This window comes from Amphiura filiformis, chromosome 9, assembly GCF_039555335.1.
Source record: "Amphiura filiformis chromosome 9, Afil_fr2py, whole genome shotgun sequence".
Taxonomy (NCBI): Eukaryota; Metazoa; Echinodermata; class Ophiuroidea; order Amphilepidida; family Amphiuridae; genus Amphiura; species Amphiura filiformis.
Window position 1 is genome coordinate 19,135,056 of NC_092636.1, and position 16,513 is coordinate 19,151,568.

General features: G+C 36.5%; 1 pseudogene; it reads right to left on the reverse strand.

The window, feature by feature from the left end:
- Positions 1–1,276: 1,276 nt before the first annotated feature.
- LOC140160718 (sodium- and chloride-dependent glycine transporter 1-like) overlaps positions 1,277–16,513 on the reverse strand; it is a 58,934-nt pseudogene continuing 43,697 nt past the window's right edge.

The following is a 16,513-nucleotide window of genomic DNA, read 5'->3' on the forward strand; positions in this document are numbered from 1 at the left end:
TACTCAAAACACATGTCAGTAACCAAGCAGTTGTCCAACTGACACAACAGCAAAATGCACTGTCATGGGACAGCTTGCTGGACTTCCTTCACTTTCACAGCCCAACATTTGGCACCCATGGCAAAAAAATCTGTTACAATGCACACAAGATCCTTGCACAGATGATAAAACGGTGCTGCTTTCTGCTTTTCATACACTTTTTTCATGAAACAGGGCTGGGCTGTGAATGTGGTCCAGGAAGCTGTCCCATGTCAGTGCATTTTGCTGTTGTGTCAGTTGGATAACTGCTTGGTTACTGACATGTGTTAAGAGTAGAGTATTGAAGTAAATCTGTGTGTAATTTTGGTTCAATTTGACGGACAGGATTTCAAGATATGACCTTGTGAAAAATTATAAGTTTTTTTTTTAGCTCAGTTTATAATGTTATACGACTGGTTCAATGGGTTATTCCAGTTGGAATCCATACGCCCCTATGACTTAAATCTCCCACAGGGTGTGTATATTTCAAATGGAGTCACCCATTCAGATAACCCTGTTTGAAATTCACAGTACTCCCTGTGTGGAAGTTTAAAGTTATGTCTTCCATAGGGGGTCTATGGATTTCAACTGGAATATACCCAATTTCCATTCATGTATGCTTCCAGTTTGAGGCTCTGCCCTTAAATGTATGACTGTGCAAGGGGCATTTGGATTCTAGCATGCTAGTTTCTTAAACACTTGAGAAAGTTCCTGCAATCTTATTGGTTCTTAGTAGGTCCACTCGTTGACACGATATGCATATATACACGCTATTTGAACCAATGGAGGTGCATAGCAACAACAGGACTGATCTTTTCTAATCCCTAGGTAATTCATCCTTCTAAAAATATAAGATTTAATTTGATTGAAATTCAGTATACTTATGATTAATATTTTTACTTGGTTAAGGGGGTACTACAACCCTGGCCAATTTTGTGCCTATTTTTGCATTTTTCTCAAAAATTATAGCGCATTGTTTATTTATTTATTCGTTATTTATTCAGGAAAATTCCATCAATACAAAAGTACTGGTCTCCCTGGAAGCCCTGATAACATACATATAACATTGATATACAAATAATATTATAAGAATATGAATAATATACAAACATGGAATTTAGAACAAGTTCAAATTAATAAATTTATGAGGGCTATAATAAGTTCCTTATTAATGTCTTAAATACATACCTATACAAAATTATAGGGCATTCTTGAATTGACACAAATATTAAAAGGAAGTCTATTCCATGAAGTGGCAGCTCTATAATGAAAAGTTCTCTGCCCAGAAGACAATTTCCACCTTGGAACAACCAATTTGTTATGAGATTGACTTCAAGTGTTCTTAGAATGAGTAGAGGAGGTGAAGGTAAATTGAGATGACATTGGTGACAAGTAAGATATGTAATTATAGGGGCAAGGACTACAACTACTGCACTGAAAATTCGGCAAATCAAGGCAAGTAGTTATTGATTTCTTGATCAAATATTGGTTTTCCCTCATTTTTGACTGTAACTTCACAACTGTTGTCTGTGCTGAAATAAAATTTCAAGTGCAATAGTTGTAGTCCTTGCCCCTATAATGTACATATCTTACTTGTCACCAATGCGCTATAATTTTTGAGAAAAATGCAAAAATAGGCACAAAATTGGGCAGGGGTGTAGTACCCCTTCAAGTGTTTAAGAATGAGAATAAAGGTATTGGCGTAAAACAAGTCGGCTTTGCCTTGTTGTGTTATAGCCCATGTTATATGAGATAATAGATGCATGTCAGCAGCTAAAAACAATACCTTTATACTCAAAGTAGTGCATGACAAATATACTCAGATATTTCATTTGCAACTTTCCAGCAAAACTATATAGCCTATACTTTGATCAGCTCGAATCGGTGGGCCTTATAACATCGCGGATTAATATCAAAATATTTTATTTTGATAATTGTCTTGTAACATCTCGCCAGAAGCATGACAAATTATTAATTCAAGTCCTATACTTTGTCTATACTTTATTTAACACACAAAATATAGACCAGGCAGCATTCTAATAGCATTCTTAACATGGGTCTACTTTTCGGCTTAATAAAAGCCTAACATTTGCCGCCTATTACGAGCTGATCAAACTATAAAATTGCGGCTCGCCCACAGATTGAGTGATTAGTATTTGTATGTATACATATTATATACAGCCCATTATTTCTTTATATGGTATATAATACCTACAATATATTTCCATGTTTTAGATTTGGTAATCATGTTTTTGAATGAAGTGCTACACTCAGATAAAAAATAATAAACAAAACAAACAAGTCTTTAACTAAACCCTGTAAACATAAACAGTAAATATGAGGTGATTTTGTGTCAATTGATTTCAATCTTTTTTTCACTGGAATTTTTACATCTTTTTGAAAACAATATTGAAATAGATTTGATCGAATTTGATTTGTGTATCTAATACACATAGCGGGTTTGATATGAAACTCACAAAATTGCACAATGTAGGTCTTTTAGTTCTTTAGACCAAACCAGTGTTCTGAAATTACTATACTCCCTATTCCAGAAAAATACAGCACTAATTTTTTGGAACTAAAAAAATTATTATCCTGTTTTGCCAAATGAAACATTGCATGATTTCTTACAATTGTAGTCACAAAATTCTAAAAGTTGGCACAAGTCTATGTATTCAAAATCTTGAGTAATTTGCTTAGAGTTAGCTCATAATTTCAATATTTTATATTAGGTTTGAAAATTGGTTATGGAGAAGATTAGAAAATGTGTTTTCCAGAAATTAGAATGCATAACTTGAAACTAGTCTTTGTACAAGTGGGCTTGATTGTCATAGCATAAGAAAAACGCCCTAAAATGCATGTTTTTGGCCCTAATTTCCCCCAAGTTTTTTGGCCAAATATTAAAATGTAACTTCCATTGCCAGTTAGAACTAAGTAAAGGATTAGGATTTAGCTATGTTTCATTTGGCAAAATATGAAATTTTTATAATCAAAAAAAAAAAAAATTAGTGCTGTATTTTTTGGAATAGGGAATAATATACCAACAAGATTAAACAAATGAGTTGTGATTTGTTATTGCATAGCATGATTGGAAGCTCTTCTATAAGACACTTGAATTTTGTGGTCTATCCTTCATGTAGACATACATGAAATTAGCCTATTGTCAAGCTATCACTGAGGAATTATAGACATCTTTATTCTGCAAGTTGTTTAATCCCTGTCTTGATAGTAGGCTAACTCCGAGGCGACCTACATCAAGTTATTTTTTCGGTTTTGGAGTGTCCCTAGCTAAATGCTAGATCAAATAAAAAATAGGTCCTAGTGTATTCAATGTGCAAAGTTATAATTTGTGTTCATGTCATACTCTATTAATGATTTATATATGGATACAAATTCAATGCATCATTAATAGAGTATGCTTGAACACAAATTACAACTTTGCATATTAAAAACACTATTTTTCTTCTTTTTTTTTCCTTCTTTAATGTCAACCAAGAATGATCCTATAATTTGGTTCATCATAAGTTTGGTAGTGATGTATGTGCATATTTCGTTCGCCGCAGTATCAAATGGCGCACATAAAGTTAAACGCCCTGAGGATTCATGTCCACGTGCATGGGCGGTTTGTTGACACGCTTGCGGCGCAACCGCAAAATAGCATTGACGTCACTACCAAACTTAAGGTGAACCAAATTATAGCATTTAAATCTAGGTGCAGGGACACTCCAAAACCCAAAAACTTTTTGGAAAATTTTTCATATATTTCATACATATTTCAAAAATTGGAAATTTAAAAATGGGAGATTTATAAAATATAAAAAAAATTGGAATTCCAACAAAAATCAGAGATTCCACACCCCTGAAGTTGTGTAAATCCCTGCCTTGATACTAGGCTAACTCCACGGAGGCCTACATGAAGGTAATGCCCACTTCTCAATTCATCAAAAGCTAATAAACGGTTCCCACAGACTTTACAATTTCAAAATATGATGACTTGTCAGTGACTTACTTCCAATTAAAGATACAAAACTTACTGAAAATAGGCCTCACACCACATCGTACCACCACCTCCCACGGAACTGACCTTGCTTCACACTTTTCTGCTGTGTTGCCCTCTCTCTCTCTCCCTCTCACTCTCTCTTTCATTCAGTTTTACAGTTTGCATTCTTACTTTCTATAAGAACTTTTGAACTTTTTTGTCTGGAATATGTCCATGACCATAACAAATATTCCACGACTTTTGACCCCTTCTCTGAAAATTCCATAGTTTTTTCCACGATTCTGTTAAATTTTAAAATACCATGACTGTGGGATAACTTATGTAAATACAGAGTCTGTGGGACACCCGATATAAATTTTCAAAACTTGAGAAAGTAGACAAAATGGCCCCATCTTCAAGTCATAATTTAAAGATGAAGCCAACAATCTGATTCCTACTGGAGATCATAGTTTGAGTCCTTGATTGCATTATATTGCAGCCTTGTTATGCGAGTATTCCCATTGGGTATGAGGTTGTCGTTGTTGACTCTGACAGTATGGGGAATCCTGCTTCTTTCCGATGGCTATTCAGGGCTGGACCCCAGTCCGCTTGTGGCTTTAAAACTGCTTTCAATCTCTGAGAAGATCAAAATGGATAATACAACACATGAAGGGTGAGAATTAACAACTATATTATATCCATACATATTATACCATCAAGTAGTTTCCGGTGTTTTCATTGGATAAGCTTCCCAATTTACTGACATGATATATCTTGTATCATACCTAGCTGAGTACATCACATGCACGTATCAACAGACTGTATCATGTTAAGGGCATGCGCTGCTCTGCATGACAACTCGCACAGCAACAACTTTTTAATATTAAACAATCACAGCGTTTCAACAACAGGTTACAGAGCTGTGTGTGCCCGCATTGAAACACAGATTTCACTGAGATTTGAGAGCAAACACGGCAGCATTTCTGAACGACATTTGTGGCGAAAAGTAGGGTTCAGTGGTCTCAGCAGAGTTGGTGCGGAAGATGACTGAGAAATGAAGTTATCCCTTTACACTTTATCTGAAACTTTTCCCACATGAAGGGAGATAATAACTAACCTCTTTCATTGTTCCTTTCTCAATGTACACCCTGTAGATTGGATACAGAAATATAGGCAGTAAGGAGCTACACGTCATCATCCATCCTAAACCATCGGCCCACGCTGGATAGGTGTAGCGATCACCATACTTAGATGGGGACGATGCCACAAAGGTGAAGATTATTACAAACTGAAAATATTCAAGACAAAGTAAACAGATAATGTGAATAAATAAAAAATTTTATAAAGTTCAGATATTGGACTATTCCAGCCTACACCCCGTATGGAAGACATGACCTTATAAAAATCCAACACAGGGAGTGTGAATTTCAAATGAAGTTACTTGAATAGGTGACTCCATTTGAGATCTACACCCCCATGTGTGTGAGATTATGGTTGTGTCTTCCATAGGGAGTGTATGGATTTCAACTGGAATAGCCCAATATAAAATAAAAGCTCAAAGTGATTGGCATAGGTTTGCACACGCACCAGTTCTAGTTCTACTGGGTAGTCAACTTGTATGTTGTATCGCACCCAGCTTGTCCTCTTGAACCTAGAGGGTGGAGTAGAGGTATCAGAACCAGGGATGGCCCCCTTCTCTTTTCGAATATCTTTGACACTTTAACGTGCACAGATGTGACTCATCCTGTACACGGGACCATCGGCTTTACGTGACTTCCAAACCACGACACGTTGCACACACACTGCCTATACCTGCACGTGCTAAACAGTGTATATGGGGGTGAGAAGGAATTCTACAATTACATTCTGTAGCGTAACTGAACGTAATTGCAGGATTTCCGACCTTTAGGAACATTTTGGGAGAGGAAGAGAATTCTCGCCTAAGGCAAGCCCAAGATTCGAACCCTTGCTGATTGTATTCTTCCGGCCAACAGCGCAACGCCTTAACCGCTCGGCCATCTCACCCTCAAGTTGATTGGTTTATTGGTTTATATCATAAAAAAAATCACATTACAGCTAAAACTAACTGTATTGCACAAACTTGAACAGTATAAAAACATACAAGTTTAATTTACAAGTAGGGTACCTTACCAATAGACATATTGGTGAGACAAATTTCCAGCCTATTTTCCAGAAGATTCCCGGATGAAAACCCAACATGGCACTGATATCGTCTAGGTAACGGTCAGCCCCTGTGATAGAACAAATTTAGAATGATAAATTTACATTTGACTGATATAGGTAACAGTCAACAACTGTCATGACAGCTGAAACCTGTATTCGCCAAGGAGGCAACCAGGTAGAAGGCAGAGCAGCACAGTAAACTTACTTCAGAAGAACTAAAGACAAACCAAACAGCCTTTTAGGGCTACCTTTTATCCTAAAAAGAGGAATGACTTATGTTGTAAATAAAAACAGGAAGCAAGAAACAACTAAGTAAGAAAGTAAGAAACATAATAAAACAAAAAGGCATAAATAACCAAGAAAAAATAATTGCAAGTAAAGCAAAAGAAGTCCCATTCGGCATCCATTTTACCCACAAATTAATGACACAACTAACAAAATCCATTGCCCCTTTTACCGGTACACCATCAACTCCAAAAGACCCACCACCTCAAAATTCTGGGGGAGCATACCCACCAAAAATGTATGATGTGCCCCCTCCCCCCAATCCATATATCCTACAGTACAGGTAATATTATTGCTGGGCAAGGAAAACCTCTAATATTATGCAATTATTCCAAAGGTCAAATGCAAAACCTCAAAAGTGGGCCCCAGTTACATTATAGTCCTCATATATGCATGCATGATAGATATATATAATTCTTTTCATTGCAATCATCGTTTAAGTGATCCAGCTAGCTGGGAGATGTTTCATGATAGGCAGGGCCAGATTTACCATTGGGCCAGATGGTCCCAGGCCCAGGGGCCCAAAAAATTTGGGGCCCAAAAAATTGCCCTGCACACCATGTTTTGGGTCAAAATTTATATAGAAAAATTCACCTTCATTTTGGGCGAAGATAGTCTGAATTATTGAAATTTTTTATGCGCAAATTTCCCAGTCAAATCAGAACTAAATATGCCTGTTGTCTCTAATTCTAATGCTTCCGCCACCATTGTCGATCTAAAAGTATATGTGAACTAAAATTTGCACATGCGCATGCCTTTTGCACGATGAGTTTGGGGCCTCCAAATTTTGGCCTGGCCCAGGGCCCCTCAAAAAGGTAAATCCAGCCATGATGATAGGTAGACCAAACATACTCCAGTCTATGAGGTGGTGGGGAGGGGCCCTCACAGCTACTTGCAAGACCCCAACCACCTGTTTTGTCATTATTTTGAAACTCCTGGATCCATCATTAATGTTGTTATTATCATCACTGTTGTTGCTGTGTCATGCTGTTGTTCTTGCTCATCGCTGGGCTCATAGCCTATTTTTTTCCTTGGAGCCTAGCCTATATTTGTGATTAACTTACTTCGTTAAACCAAGTTTGTTTTCAAAAATTTGTAAAAAGCTTTTAGGATCCCACTGTGTGGTGTCATTTTAATATGGAATATGGTGCTATTAAGGAAATGCTTTTATGCTCATGGCGTGATTCCAGGTCAATAAATGGCATAAAATTGTGTCATATGCTTTTGTACTTGGTGTGAGGCATAGTAATCTAATTCAAAACAAAGAATGGAAAGAAATTTGTTTTATTTTCTTATCATATTATAATTGTTTTAGTTTAGTGGGGCCTGATGGGGATGAGTTATATCCATATTTATTCCCAAATTCAACCTATAACTTGAAATCTTGCACTTATTTTTATTGTAGCATTTTTTCTTTGTGTCTGTACTTTTGTATTAAATTCTAATCAAATCATTCTCACAAAATGGGCAAGTATGTGCTAACAAAAATATGACGATTACTAAAATGTACTAGCAAAATACCTAATTCTTGATCATGAAAGCAAATTGGGGTATGCAGAGATATTTGCTTAGAGCGTACTACGTACAAACCACATGCTTACGGCGCAAACACAGCTTTTGAGAATTGACCAATTACATTTTCCAATATGGTCGTCGCTAGGCAAGGTCAAGGTTCGGTCATGTAGGCCGTGTGACCGTGTTATTCCACGAACAGTACGTTGATGCAGAAGGTACATCCTGTCATGATCAAAAATCAGATATTTTGCCTACAATTTGATGGTTCCGCCTTTGCTAACACATGTACCATACAGCCTAAACAAGACACACATGGCACAAAACTATATTTCCTTCATTCATATCAGATTAACACTACACAATGATAAACCTTCTTACCATATACCCATGTGATGCAGATACATTCCAAGAAACCAACGAATAAGAGTGATACCCCGGCAGAATATGTGTTCATGATAGTCAGCAGGTACACACCTCCCTGGATGCATGGAGCAAAACAATAAGAAGAATGAGACCATTTTGATTTGATTTGATTTGTTCGGGTTTTTACAACCCTGGATAAAACCAAGGAAGTGTCTACTGAAGCTTATTTCCATTGGGGTCCATTTGAACACTGGGACGGGTTGAGAACATTCAGGGGTTAACACGCTACTCTTTTCGAAACTTGCTGCAAGATACATGTACAGGTATGGTTTTCGGTAACGGGACTGACACTTTTAATGTCCCTCCGAATGACAGAGTACTTTCATGATTCATTTACCCAATTCTAAAATGTCGAACTATGGGGAAAGCGGAAGTCTCAATTTAATCTACAGAGGTTGCCAATATGATACAAAATTCATGCATGCCTTAATCTATCTATAGCTTCCTCACAGGGAGTGTATATTTCAAATAGAGTCACCCATTCAGGTTTTTCATATAAACCAATTATCAAAAATAACATAAAATACTAACATTGTGAGCCAACTTTTAGCCTATACTCAAGATTTTGAGCACTTCCAAGTCTTAGAATTTTGTGACTACAATTTAAGAACATGTGAAAAATTGCATGTTTTTGGCCAATTTTCCCTAAAATTGTAAAAATCTTAAAATTTGATTTGATTTGATTTCGCTGTGTTTCACTTGGTAAAACAGAATATTTTTTTAATTTCAAAAAACTAGTGCTGTATTTTTCTTATAAAATTCATACTCACATTAGTTACTAGTGGAATGCCCAGTACAAATAGTACCATAGCCATGGCCAGTGTGATCCAGGTTTTTTTCTTGCGAAACATTGGATTATATTCTGCCATTTAAATCAACCATTCCGTCATTACCGTCTCAAACATACAAAACTGTTACGAAACAAAAATACAAAACATTAATTCACAGGGGTGCTCAGTTCATAAGTGCTTATGGGAACAAATATGGATAGCAAATTTGGCTTCTACTTCTTACTTGGGTAAGGTACAGCTAGTATTATGGGTCACAAATTTCGGAAAACATGCTTACAGAAGGTTTTTTTTTTTTTTCATTTGTTTTTCAAAAGTTTGGAGAAAGTGTTAATTTTGCATTATTTTGAAGCACAATTTTCCCCAAATTTGTATATTTATCTTCATTTTTGAACAGCAATAAGTTCTTAAGCCATGCCAAAAGCCCCAGGGGGTACTCAAGTTTGGTTTTGCCACTGAGAATTTGAAAATGGATCCATCAATATACCAATATTCAATTTGGACCTATCGATATACCAAAAGTCAAAATTTAACCAAAATTGTCTTAGTTTTTCAAATATTTTGGCTAGATTGAGGCAAAATTGTGATTTTCCAAAAAAATAGAGAAAACTTTGAAAAAGAACCCATCCATATACCAAAATTGGTCTAAAGGGGTCATTGATATAACAAAAGGCCGAAATTGCAACCCATGTTTGCGGTATGTCCCTGTATGGTCATTTGTACTGAGTACCCCCCCCCGGACCAAAAGTACATTTCGTGTAGCTTTTTCATCACATTTGGTAAACTTTTGGGTCAACACAAAATCCAGAAAGTTTCATGCTCCTGATTGTCTCGAGACATCAGGAAAACACAACACCAAAGCATTTTGGTCCAGCATGATCGGAGGAGCAAATGCAAGTGGCTTACTAAGAAAGGTGTGAACACAACAAAAGAAATGGAATTAAAGCAGAGACCTGATTGGCTGCACCCCACTAAAGTGCCATCTGAATGGCCAAGAATCTGGGATTGTTGCTATAACAACACAACAACTCCTACATCATTCCAATACCATGACCCAAATCAATAGCATTAACTTTCAAGAGGACTTGATATGGCTCAAGTGGAACTGATAGGATAATTGTCCAGACTTGGCTGCACATGAATGCCCAAGTTTCCCTGATGCTGAGACAATCTGGTTTTTAAAAGATTTTCAACTTTGAAAAACGTCATTACTTAATTTTGAATGGACTTAAAATGTGCAATATTTGTAAAACTTCATGCTCCTTTACCAGCTAGATTTTTTAACACCATGCCATGAATATAGTGTGCTTTACTATGCAAATATGCCTCTGTAGTTTCGCTCATGGTAACCCATAGTGGAAACTAGTTGTGTATCCCATGCTGTGGTACTAGACTCGTAGACGCTGCATAGCTACAAGGAAGAATGACAACCTCCAGCAAAGTGTCTCACATGTGTCTGTAACTATCACTATTGAACACAATAGCCTCATCCCAATGGCATAGTTCAATAACCTCAATTATACAATCAAAGTGCAAAATTTGACCTCAAGTTGCACAGTATGAGTTTTTGTACCCAAATTGTCAAAGGTCATTCAATGAATATACAAATGTATTGGGGTTAAAGAACTGTGCCCTTATAGATGGGCATGTTGTGGATCCTAGCGTATCTGACAAAGGTGATATGTACTTTCATATTGTGTTGCCATAATTCTACTATGCTTCCACCTTGAATAGCACCCAAGTATCTTGATGCAAATGTTTCATGCAGTGGCGGCGCCAGGAATTTTTTTCCGGGGGGGCATTGAGGGGGCAAAGTGAATTTCAGGGGGCAAAATCAACAAATTTTGCGCAAAATTACCGCAAAAAGGTGAAATTTTCGTAATTTTGGGTTTTTACTGGGGGGGGGGGCAACAGGGGGGGCAAGAGTTCTGACTGGGGGGCATTTGTCCCTCATGCCCCCCCCCGTGGCCCCACCACTGGTTTCATGTTCACACACTGTCATATGATTTCTGTACACCAAACATTACAATCATTCAAACTCACACTTTAGTGGTGGTATTATAACATAGGTGCAATGTCATGAACGTCTGACATTTTCGTTTGAATGAAGTGCGACAACATTTGAATCTGAGCCACACAACATGATTATGACATTAAAAACCCAGTCAAATGTTATTGATAAGCTTTATCGGCAAATTAAAACAGCATGGGATAGCTGAAAATGAAACTGAGGAGTAGGGTATTAACTATTATACATGGTAAGATGTAGTACATCTAGTACAGGGTGTTCCAAAAATTATTAAACTTGGGTTCATCTCAAGTTCGGTAGTGATGTAGTTGTGTATTTTGCTGATCATAGTATCGAAATAGTATCATAGTACGCAATTTGTACCTATATGCATACAAGGGTGGTTTGTCAAAAACTCCGGAACTTCAGGTGAACAAAAGTATAGTAGCAATCCATGTGAGTTTTAATTACTTCACCGTCAACATGATTAAGACAATAGTATTCTTAACTTGCATTTATAGACCTTGCCTCAAGTTCTTCTGATGTTCAAAAGCTAATAGGCAGCATCCTCCATTAAAATATTGATTTCATATTCAATAATATTTGATTCAATATACTGAAGGAAATTTGTTTGGGTTGGATAACTGCTTCATATCGTATCGGCAAATCAACTGCTTGCAGTGACAGAAGTGGGTAAGTGCAATAGCTGCCATGTGCAGTAGATGAGTACAATATACTGTGTGTTAATTGGCCAATGTTCACAGTGCAGCTATTGGACTTACCCAATTCTGGCACTGAGCAGTCGAAATCAGTCTTCTTCTGTATTTTTAATGGCTGGGAAAAAAGTGTGACTAACATGCACAAATGTTGTGTGCAGGATCTTTGAGACGATAATTGTTATTTATGTGGCTTTATCGATATCTTGGTTGTAATGAAATTCATTTGCCCATTACCCATAATGCACTGAATTGTGCAATAACTTTTTATGTAAAGAAACTTTAATGTTTACTGTCTTTTCTCTTAACCACGCAGGTGTCGACTGCAGACGACAAGTCTCATATTTGTTCTAATTCAGAATTGTACATTTTCATGACCACATTTGGAATCAGTATGAACTTGCATTAAAATGAGTACAAACAAGCCTAGTATTGGTTCAGTGGTTTTTAGATAGCTCTGATATTTTGAGCAAATAGCTCAAAACTTGGACTTGAGCATTAAATACACCTCCATCTGCAATATTTAGGTTTGATGAGGCTACCTTTAAATTGAGCTATGCAGCCCATTCCTGCACTACTGGGTTTGTCTGGCAGTTGTTTTGATCTTCAAAAGCTTTCAAATCCATGCCTGCTATAAAATGGGATATATTCCACTTGAAATCCATGCATCCCCTATGAAAGACATTCCCATAATCTCCCACACACCTAATTTCAAATGGGGTTACATGAATAGGTGATTCCATGAAATCTATGCACTCCCTGTGTGGGAGATTACAGTTATATCTTCCACGGGGGGTGTATGGATTTCAACTGGAATAGCCTGATGAGAGAATGACCCCACAGGGGGTGTATGGATTTCAACTGGAATAGCCCCAGGTGAGAATGTTCCCTTACCTCACTTCCTATTCCCAGCATCAACACCATCACAAAGAATAGCACAGACCACAATGGTGACAGCGGCATTCTTGCAATTGCCTCGGGGTATGCGATGAAGGCTAATCCAGGACCTAAATCAAAATAATACGAAACATTGATTAACATAGAAAAGAATTGGTAGAACTGGGTCAAGCCGCTCCGGATTATGTTTTCCTTAATGGTTTACTTATATACATCATGTTATACTAGTAACTTAATACAGCAACAACAACTCCATCACCTAAGTTTTACTTTTTATTTTTTGGCAAGGGAGCTCAAAAGGCACCTATAGAGTCCACAACTTTCCACAAGTTCCCCCTAATACTATTTGAAATAAGTCCAAAATGTTTTACAAAATGTAAAAATGTAAATCGGTATGTATAGCCCTATTTGTTTTACACATATGGACCAATTTATAGAGTCACACATGATGACACATCATTACGTCCAGTCGCAATGGTTAATTGTGTAAGAAAAGAGGCCGTTTTAAAAGTCAGATTTTCTTTAACAAACACATGAATAGACCTGGCCTACTGTATTGTTTGAGACTTGACTCCTGTGGACTCAGATGCAACTTTTAACACTGTTTAAAAAAGTCTCTCTTTTTACATAATGAACCATTGTGACTGGACGCAATGATGTGTGATGCTGTAATTTGGTCCATATGTGTAAAACAAATAAGGCTTTTTACATGTTTGCATTTCGTCAAATATTTTTCGATTCATTTTAAAAAGTATTTAGGGGGGACTTATTATAAGTTGTGGACCCTATATTTATTAGTTATAAATTCCAAAATGTTCATTTTAGAGAAATTGGCTAAAATGCTAAAAAAATTGGTATTATAGCACCCTCAACCATCACTCTCCATAGAACTACATATAAACAGAACACACATTTCACAAAAATGGTCCTAAAAATATAAAAATCCAAGTTCCTTTTTTACCAAATTTTGCATAATTGTGAAGATTCAAGATATTTTTAATAATCTGCCATAAAATGTGCATTATATCGTGAATTGCAAAAAAAAAATCAAAATTATTTGATATCAGAAGGACATTCTATAGTATTCAAAATGCAATTTGATATGTCTCATGTGCTCTCAGGTCCCACAAAAAATATGTGAAAACGATGCTATCAGAGCCCTTAAAAGTGTGATTTGGGAAGATAATGTATAACCAACTCTCTCAACCTGTCCTATTTTTTCCAGCCATGGCTTAATTCTGAATTGTCACCTAATTTGGGTGTACTTTGTCTTGGGTCCAATCTCTATCATGGAAAATTTCCTATATCTTTCTAAATATAATGAGTGTTTGTTCTAGATTTGTGTTTTAGTGTTTCATATTTGAAATAACTAATGCTTAATTGCAAAATTTCGAAACCACAAACCTAAACTGGGTGCTATGATGTACAAGATTGGGCTACGAGTATGCATTTTAGCAAGTGGGCAATAGGTATTTCCTTCATGTTGCCAATGCAGTAGATACTCAAAAAACGGATTTTATTATACTAGAAAGTTGTTTACGTGCATGTAGGCTCCTTCACAGTCGGTTTCTGTCGTGTATGTTTACGAATGAGCTACATGCAGACTGGGTTGCCAGGGACTACCAGGACAAAGTATCGTTTTTGACTATAACAATGTAAATATTAGCAAGATTTGGATTTGACCTCCTATCAGGTTTACTGATAACATAATTAATTGGAAATCTGAAATAAACACTTATTTTGTAAACAGGTGAAACTCTATGATTATTTATGGTTGGAAATTGCTGTTAATGAAATAGATAATATATTAAACATACATTTTGTTTTTTCAACGATTAAAATCCATTCACAAATAAGGTTTTTAGGAACCATTTGACATTAAACATTTTGAACAATTGCTCTATGAAAAAAAGGGATATAATTGCACCGCTGATCCAGGCTGCTGATAAGCTGTCAATAAGTGTGATCACTAATTCAACGATAATAATGAGCAATTATCTGACCATACAGGAACCAAGCTGGGTATAAACAGTGCAGAAGGCTACTACCATCACTAATTGATGTTGGGAGTGACACTGGTGGTGATGGTGTTGGTGGTGGGGGGTAAATACCAGTAATTGGGGGTAGATAGTGGCTTTGGTTTTACACATTTTTGGTATAGCAACTGAACAGTTTATAGTAGTAACAATATAATCAACACATTCAGAAAATAAAGATTGGTTTGAGCCCAGGAATCCCTGGGATTGAGTAATCAGTCTTTTTTATTATAATATGATCAGTGTAACTACCAATAAACTATACATTGCGAATAAATATCTCAAATAAACTACCATGTTTTTAATGGATTTTAACTGTAATTTACCAAACATTGGTAAATGGTAAAAATAATGGCAAAACACAGAAGAGGTAAAAGGACAGAGATATGGAGTTATGAATTGATATGAAATCCCTTATTAAGCAGCAAACATTCTTAAGGTTGTCTGAATATAGATTGTTGTATAACTCGGATGATGTGGTTTCAATGGAGCAGTTTGTTACAGGTATGAATTAAAGGAGTATTTTGTGATCCTAGCATCCTCTTTTTGTGACATTTTTCAGTACATATCCATGAAAAAAGCTTATTCCAAAAATTTCAGTTGATTCCGATTTTGCATTTGCGAGTTATGCCTGATTATGTGTATTACAATGCTCCATAGACAATGTGTTGTAATTTCGTTCTGGTATACCACAACGAAATTCAAATTTCACGATATCTTTGCAAAATGAATTAATCTGCATGAAATATTTTGTAAATAAACATTATGTAGCCAGAGGTTTCCAGTGATATAAAAATCTCAACTTTTTTTGAGAAAAGTGGGGGTGAGGCTGTGGATCACGAAATGCCCTTTTAAATGTAGACCTATTTCGCACACATTTTTCAATTCAGCTTTCAACATGAAAATTGTGAGTATTTCCTAGTATGTCATTGGTGGTGTATTTACCAAAAAATGCCAATATTTCACACTCGGTTAGTTGTGCCAAACATTCAAATTTACTAGCATTCCAAGTACTTGCAATTCAAAGTTATGAAGTTGATCTGCATCCATGGTGTTGTCTTTTTAAAGACATTTCTTGTTTAAATTTATTATGCCAATAATAAATTTACCTTGGCCTGAAAAGGAGGTTCACCTGCTAAGTTTTACATTAACTAGAATGCATATTGATGCAAATTGGTCCAGTCATGCTGGCTTAAATGTTGGAGGCCTTTTAAATTTTGCACTATTGGGTAGAGCTGCCAGACTTGTCTAGGACTTCCACTATAAGCTTATGAACATGATGTAGGTCAGTAAAGCTAAGTTTGGTGTATCAGCTTTCCTATGCACTATTTGGTATTGTCCTGTTTTACCAAAGGAAAACTGGTCTTTGTACATTTAAAGCAACTTTCCACTAATAACATCTTATCCCTAACCGTACCAGGTACTATATACAAAATACTACTTGATATATGCGCTGTTCGTGCATGCATCCCACGTGGTGTGATGACGCAATCGCCCTTAGTGATATATAGACAGTTTTGCTGGCCAGCGAAGCCCAACACCCGTGGCAAAGTGTCGCCGACTCAGTGCTTGGCATGAGAGGGGTCTCTGGTTCAAATCCCATCCAGAGCAAACAACCTCTTTCTTTGTTTTCTCTCTTTATTCCTTCATTCTTTCCCTTCCGT